Source organism: Phyllostomus discolor, chromosome 5 (assembly GCF_004126475.2).
Source record: "Phyllostomus discolor isolate MPI-MPIP mPhyDis1 chromosome 5, mPhyDis1.pri.v3, whole genome shotgun sequence".
In the NCBI taxonomy this organism is placed as follows: Eukaryota; Metazoa; Chordata; class Mammalia; order Chiroptera; family Phyllostomidae; genus Phyllostomus; species Phyllostomus discolor.
Window position 1 is genome coordinate 100,264,064 of NC_040907.2, and position 6,759 is coordinate 100,270,822.

At 39.7% G+C, this 6,759-nt stretch overlaps 1 protein-coding gene across 2 annotated transcripts in view; it reads right to left on the bottom strand.

Annotated features, from left to right (window-relative positions):
• Positions 1–6,759, bottom strand: part of LIMS1 (LIM zinc finger domain containing 1) — a 185,200-nt gene that overhangs the window by 156,039 nt on the left and 22,402 nt on the right. The window lies entirely within an intron of this gene.

A 6,759-nucleotide genomic window follows, 5' to 3' on the forward strand; every position in this document is an offset into this window, starting at 1 on the left:
TAAGCCCTATCAATGTCTTACTAAGGGAATATCTCCCTCTTCTCTCATCACCACACCCAGAATATTCAGTAAAACTTATTTTTCAATTTTTCATTTTCTATATATATCCTATTCCAAACTTTCATCTGGGGTGTTAAGAGTATCCATCCCACCCCCACCAATACCATCATATACTTGTAGCAATGCCTCATATATAAAATATTTTCCTATACATCACATCATTTAATTCAATCAACCACTTTGTAGGACATCAACTACCCCATTCTCTAGACTGATAAACTAAGCCCCAGAAATGACACACTAACTCAGAGCTAAAATCCAAGCTAGTATATAGGCAATTATACATATATGTACATCCAATACACATCTTTCTTCTAAGAATGAATGGACTAGTCAATACATTAGTAAGAACTTTTAGGTAAGACCCAATTCAAAATCACTGTAAGTCCTCTGCATTAAAGAAAAAAGGACTAAAAACAATTTTAAAACATTTATTGACGTATAGTTAACACAAGTTCAAGTTCCTTTAAAGGCTTTTTTTTCCCTCTCTCTCTAGATATTCTTGGAACTGTTGACATCAAGAAATTGTCAATGGGACTAAGTCTCCATTCCACTTTTCTGATATGGCTAAGGTTCAAGCCCCCAACGCATCACTTTATTAAGATTTCATTTGCATAATGTTCTCATATCTGGTCCCATCACCATTTCTCAGTAATCTTTGTATCCTCAGAACCTAGCACAGTGCTTAGCAAGGAGCAAACAAGTCAAATGTTGACTGAATGAAGCAACTGTTGACAAAGGCTTTAATATGGTACTGCAATCTCCACTCTCTGGTCCTTCCAGTCCATCCTCTATACAGCAGTGTTATTTATTATCACTTCACTGCAAAATGGCTCCAAAAAGTTTTATGGCATTCAAGACCAGTACTCCAAGTATATCCTATAACTCTCATCCCTCAAACACATCTTACATCCTATAGCACATTAGATGCCTTTTGAATTTTTCACTCATTCAACACCCATTTATTGGGCACTTGGTGCTCTAGGCTTGGGGGAGACAGAGGGAACAATGAAGACAAAGTCCCTGCTTCAAGAATCTTAACAGTCTAGTGAGAAAGGGCAGAAAAAAGGAGCATCTGAAATACAGGCTGAGGGTAAGGTGCAAATCAAGTATGCACTGTAGACCAGAATAAGGACTCTAGGTTTCATTCTTGGTGAAATGAAATAAAACCAACGTATAAACCTTTGCTCAATCTGTCGCCAACACAATGTAGAACACTCTTTCCCATCATTTTTAAAAACTGAAATGTACTCTTCCTTCAAAATCCAACTCAAAATCACTAAATGTTGCCATCCCTGAGAATTATAGGCGTTCCTTTCGTTTATTCCCCCAAACTTGACAGTATTCGCCTTTTTATTGATTTGAAAGCCCAAATTAAAGTGATAATCCTCTTACCATTTTATTTCTTGTTCCTGAAGAAAACCCCCCAAAAACTCTTCCCCTAATCACTATAACTGTTCCATAATTCATGATTATGTGTTTACATATAAAACATATAAAATATATAATATATATAAAATCAGAGCTTTCCTTATGCATCACCACATTCTGTATCACAAGTATATCACTCTCAAGCTTATCATGTTTTTGGACATTAACTATAAATAAATACATTGTGTTTTCATAAATACACTAAATGTCTAAGGAAACTCACTATGTATAGCAAATCATGTGTAAGGCAAACAATCCTGTTGGGGTGGATAATCATTTCTTAATAAATGTTTTACATATGTAGATTTGGTGCACTAAGCCTGGTTTTTAAACAAAGTTATAGGTTAATAAATAAGAGAAACTTCTCAACTAGTTGCTTTTTTCCCACCATGGCAAGACAAAAGTTCACTAACCGTAGTGTGGAACAGTATATGACTGTTCATTTGTTTTAAGACTGTAGGCAGAATTTAGGTTAAAAAGATTTAATGTAATAAAATACCAAAAAATGTTACTAAGGTCTTTTATAGTGTAAGTTCTGCAGGACCATTATTTGTATGTCACTAAATATTATCAAGATTGTTAATGTTTTCTTGCAAGCACAGGATTATAATCTGTCTTCCACACCCAATTTTTGCTTTGAAACCAATAAAAGATGAAGTTGTTTTTACACATGTTCAATAATTAAATATATGTCCACAGGAAGCAAGACCCACAACCATTACTCTCTGCAGCAGGGAGGAGAAAAATTTTAATGAGCATGGCCAGAAGCTACTGTAGCTTACCCAAGAAACTTTCTGTTATTGTATATGCTAGTTTAGACAGTATCTTAGATTTGCTTTTCAATAACTGAGAAAGATAGTTCAAAGGGAAAACAAATCTAGAACTACAGTAATCAGCATTTGACTTTTCTAGGCCATCATGTCCATTTCTCCTCTCAAACTTCTACTCCTCCATTTCAGTCACTTTGCACACACGGCCCTACCTCAGCAGAAGCAAGCTGATATTCCAAACACTCACCTGATGTGCTTCCATGCTCCCTTCCTCTTAACTGAAGGAAAAAGAATCTCCTTTCTGTTATTTTAGCTCCTGTTTTCACTCATTTATTAGGACTTGAGAAACCAGTTTCGCATCATAGTGAATTATCTTTAAAAGCTTCTGCTTCCTATTCTGTATAGTACTTTCTCATCTTAACTTTGCATTTGTTCCCCTGAACTATTTTAACCCAATGAAACCAAGCTGAGGTTTTCCTCTGCATTCAGTAAAATCATGTGACATGGTGTTTTACATGATAACCCCACAATTCTGAAGCAATAATACAACCACCACTAAATGTCGTAACTCACATCCTGTTGAGTTATTTTATACACTTTACTAAATTAAGAAATTCATCCATAAACTTATTGAAAGCATGTGTAATATACAAAAAATACTTAGAAAAATAAATAACCAATCAGCATAGAAAGAGGTGAATTTTCATAAACAGATAGCTTCCACCCTTCTAGATCTTGACATTACCTACATGTTTGAATTAGCAGAGCTTCTTTTAAGTCTCCTCTGAGTGCTTTACAACTTCAGTGTCAAGCAGTCTTTATTTTACCTTCCTGATAGCAAAACCTAGTTTAGACACTGGCAGGCCAAGCTGTCTCTGGCTGAGGAGTGCAAACAGTTCCTTCTGTCTCAGGTATCCTTGACAAACCCAGTGCAGAGAGCAAGCAAGGACAATGCTGCTGAGGTCTCATACATCTGACTGAACCACCACCAACTCCTCAGCACCAAGTTTCCACTGAAGAATAATAGGGAATCTTTGGTTGAGATGGAGAAACTTGGAAACAATTAATGTTGCCTTCCTTTTCCATGTACGGAGGCTTCTTTGCTCTGACTTACTCAAGAATACTACAAAAAAGTTCCTTAAGAAATTACTTTATTATATTGCAGTCATTTTCAGGATGATAACAGCATTTCTAGTATATAGGACCTGAGGTTAACCTTTAAAAACAAGAAAATAACTCAATACCTTTGCTTGTTATACCAACACCAGAGACTGGGTACCAGCAGCATTTAGAGATTGTGACAGTGGAAGAGTAGAACTGAAAGGCACTTGGGAGGCCACCTATTTTACAAGGAGGGGATTTAGTGCCTGAACAGATGAAAGAGCTCATCTAAGACAAGCAAAAGGCAGAGTGAGTTCTAAAACTCAAGGCTCTATCCAGCACTCCAAAACAGGGGCATACCTGAGAGAATTCACTTTCGTTGTTGCTATAAAACCAAACCTTCACAGAGTTGCACCCCCTACTCACCCAGTGCTGGGGGAGAAAGGCCACTGAGCCATATGCCTACAGTGGCAGCCACTAGACCCTTGTCTGCTGCAGGGAGCCTCACGCAATGTGGACTAGGTGCATACCTAGAAAACATCAAAGCTGGAAACAGGAGATTTCCAATTCCGTGAAGATCTCAGACAAATTAAAGAATGCAAATAAATACATTCTAAATAGTTACAATCTGGAAGATTACTTCCCTAGACTCTTATTGTCAGATGGTTATCAATATTTTTATCTCTGATATTTCGATTCATAAAGAACAAAACTCACTTTTCCACTCAACTCTCCTTGGTGGAGAAGATGGATATAAAAGAGGAAAAAGCAACATAGCTGTGGGATCCAAGATGGTGAAGAGTAGGTGGATGCTATACTCACCTCCTCCCAGGACCAAACTGCGATTACAACTAAAATATGGAGCAATCAGCCTGAATAACCAACTGAAGACTAGCCAAAGAGAAGTCGTATTAACCACAGATTTACAGGAGAAACCACATCGACACTGGTAGGAAGGATGGCGATGCAAAAAGGGCTAGTTCCACTCCCAAAGGTTGTGGGTGAGATTCCAGAGGGATATATCACCTGTGGGGTGTTGCCCCTAAGAATGGTGAGGTCTAAACCTCAAGCTGTGTTCCCTAGCCCAGAACATCAGAGCCAGGAAGAGGCACCTACATAAGGTCCAGCTGTGAAAAGCAGCAGGGTTTCTGTCTACCAAAGAATGATGGCTAGAGATACAGGTACCCCTCTTAAATGGCCAGCACACAAATTTCATTTGTAGCTACTCACCCTGGGCTCTGGCAGAGGGATGGCAAAGCTCTTTGGGGAGAGAGCTGAAGGAAGAGCCACCACAATCTCTGTGCCGAGTCATTCTCCCACACAGCACATGACATCTTTCTTGGGTGGAGCACTCCCCTCTGTGTAGCATCAGCCTAGAGGAATGCAATAGTCCATCCTCTGGAATCCCTCTTATCCCAGTCTGTGCAGCTTATACCCTGCTGAGGAGTATAGAAAGAGGCTCTTTTAGTGACTGAGCCTAATGGGCACCCGCAGGTGGAGGCAGATCTTAGGGTGCCTTGGGACATTTGTTAAACTGCCCCAAGGCCCAGTACTGGTAAAAGTCAGACTTGGTGAGGCAGCCTGGTCCTTCCTGGGCAAACTCAAGCCTAGCAGAAGCATCTACAAACTGTGGATCATTGATAGCTCCCAAATGGTTGTCCACGGCCAGTGATAGGAAGTGTTAGAGTCTCTCTCAAGAGGCCCAGAACCAACATACCCAGTGGCCAGCTTCACACAACAATAGAACAGAATTCGCTTAGCTTTACTAGCAGCATATCCAATGGGAGATCTTGGCAAGCACCAAACTCTGCAAAGGAGAATTCTGTGTCATATGATCAGACCTGCATAGCAGCTCATATACTGTGGTCAGGGTTGAGCTTCATAGTCAGCCAGTCTGAGGGTGAATCCCATGTACAAATGGGCCAATAGCAATCAAGACTGAATTACAAATGGAAGGCCCACATAAACCACACAAGAGACATTCCTAAAGCACTCAGCTCAGCTGCTCAAGGACAATGTACCACTGGGTCCCAAGGACATTTACTCTATAAGGACATCCAACAAAGACCAGGAATCAACGCAGAACCATCTAGTACAAAGAAACAATCACAAATAGACAGTCTAAACAGAAAAAGAAAAGGCCCCAAATGAAAGAACATGAGAAATCTCCAGAAAAAGAGCTAAATGAAATAAATTCAAACAATTTATCAGAGCTAGTGTTCAAAGTAATGGTTATAAGGATGCTCAACAGCACATAGAAACCATAAAAAAGGACCTGTCAAAAATAAAGAATGTAATATCTGAAATAAAAAACACACTGGAAGGAAAACAGGGTTGATTGGATGAACCTAAGGATCAAACCAGAGACTTGAAAGACAAGATAGAAAAAAACAAAACAAAACACCAAATCAGAGCAGCAAAGAGAAAAAAACAATTTTAAGTGAAGGTAATATAAGGGACCTTTGGGACAACATGAAGCATAAAAACCCAGGGTTGCTGCACAGGGAAATAAGGACTCAAACACTCTGACGGAAAATACCTGTGGGGGTTGAGGTGGCAGTGGAAGAAACTCCCAGAGAGTTCACTGGAGAGACCCACAGGGTTCTAGAACGTACACAAAACCACCCGCCCGGGAATCAGCATCAGAAGGGCCCAGTTTGATTGAGGGTAGTGGGGGAAGTGATTGAAAACCGGCAGAGAGTAGAACAAGCGTCACTGTTCCCTCCTGGACCCTCCCTGACATACAGTGTCACAACTCAGGAGCGTGGCTGCCCTGCCCTGGTGAATGCTTAAGGCTCCACCCCTTACTACATAACAGCTGCGCTGAGACAAACAACAACAACAACAAAAAACAATGGCCCAAATGAAAGAACACATCACAGCTCCAGAAAAAATACAACTAAGTGACGAAGAGATGGCTAACTTATCAGATACACAGTTTAAAACACTGGTAATCTGGATGCTCACAGAATTAATTGAGCATGGTCACAAAATAGAGGAAAAATGAAAGCTATGCAAAATAAAGGAAAAATGAAGGTTATGCCAAGTGAAATAAAGAAAAATATACAGGAAACCAATAGGGATGGGAAGGAAACCAGGACTCAAATCAACGGTGTGGACCAAAAGGAAGAAAGAAACATCCAGAAAAGAATGAAGAAACAAGAATTCAAAAAAATGAGGAGAGGCTAAGGAAACTCCAGGACATCTTTAAACATTTAAACATTCCAACATCCAAATTAGGGGTACCAGAAGGGGAAAAGGAAAAGCAACAAGTACAAAAGTTATTTGAAAAAATAAAGGAGATCTTCCCCAATCTGGCAAAGGAAACAGACTTCCAGGAAGTCCAGGAAGCTCAGAGTCCCAATGAAGTTGGACCCAAGGAGGAACACATCAAGGC